Source organism: Orycteropus afer, unplaced genomic scaffold (genome assembly GCF_000298275.1).
Source record: "Orycteropus afer afer isolate SDZICR_OR568_19922 unplaced genomic scaffold, OryAfe1.0 scaffold00219, whole genome shotgun sequence".
In the NCBI taxonomy this organism is placed as follows: Eukaryota; Metazoa; Chordata; class Mammalia; order Tubulidentata; family Orycteropodidae; genus Orycteropus; species Orycteropus afer.
Window position 1 is genome coordinate 5,708,389 of NW_006921806.1, and position 1,538 is coordinate 5,709,926.

A 1,538-nucleotide genomic window follows, 5' to 3' on the forward strand; every position below is an offset into this window, starting at 1 on the left:
GAGGGGGAGGCCTTCAACGAGATGGATTGATAAGGTGGCTGCGATGATGGGCTCAAGTATAGCAGGGATTGTGGGGCTGGCGCGGGATCGGGCAGTGTTTTGTTCTGCTGTGCACGGGGTCACTATGAGTCGGAAACGACTCAACGGCACTTAACAACAACTAACAACACCAGCATCTGGCAATCTCCAAGCTGTCTGTGCCATCAGAATCGCTCTGGAGTGCTGCCAGACCGCAGCTCTTTATCTCCTTTTTTGGTATTTTCATGCAAATTCTTATGATAATTGGGGTTTAGTCCACTTCTATATCCTTCCCGTCAATGCTCACGGGTCCAGGATTATCTTCTGTGTCTGTGTTAATTGGTTCCCCTTTTCTTTGTTGAAGAGGGTCTGTGCAGTCTTTCTGCCATCTAACCAGAAGTCTCAAAATGAAGAATCTTGAGAAGGGGAGGTGATCCTGGTGGGTTCCAAATTCAATTGCAGGTGTCCTTATAAGAGAAGCAGAATCAATCTAGCTTCATAAGTTGAAGGCAGTATGATGATGAAGTAGATGCTGTGCTGCTGGCTTTGAAGGTGAAGGAAGGGTCCATGAGCAATGTAGGTGGCCTCTAAAAGCTGAAAGAGCCAGGGAGTAGATTCTCTCTTGAAGCTTCCAGAAGGAACTAGCTGTGCCAGCATGATTTTAGCTCTGTGATACTTGATTTGGATTTCTGACCTCCAAAATTGTAGGATAATAAATTTGTGTTATTTTAAGCCGCAAAAGTTGTGGTCATTTGTTATAACAGCAATGGGAAACTCACATCTTTTATTTCTCAAAGCCTCCAATGATTTTGTAATAATATAGACAGATTAGAATTTCTGGGAGATGAATATGTGTTCTAACTTTGTAACCTGAGTTCCATATTAATCTTGTTCAATTTAAACATTGCCTTATTGTACTCCTTGTAGCCATCATCACATAAGAATCCTGCCCCTGCAACTACATCCCTAAGATCATAAAACCAAGATAGGAACAGCTCACAGGACAGGACAATCACATTCTTTGGATCCTGAGACTAAGGAAAGGACAATGGAAAAGGAATAACACAGGTATAAATTTACTGCTTAGATGGCATTTCCTGACAACAGGCCATTCTTGAGATGTCTTCTAGCCCTCTACCCATGGTCAGTGTTAACCGGTTTTGGAGCCTGTGCATCCCTGCCCTCCTTTACTGCCTCATGAACAAAGATGGCTGATCCAAGATGAGACCAAGACTCAAACCAAGAGCAAACAGCAGAATACACTCGCACAGAAGAATTTGCACTATCCATGTTGGAACACACAGACTCCATCTTAGAAAGAGACTGCGCGTGCACCTAGCCTGAAGAAAGTTGAGGTCTATCTTAGGAATTAATCACAACCTTGTTCCACTTCCTGTCTTTTGCAAGAAGGTCAGGATTTTATGAATACCTGCCTGTATAAGGTCTTTTGAAATCACATTCCCGCGGCTTTAAAAACTACTATAAAAACCCCTAGCCTAAAAAAAAAAAAAAAAAAAAAA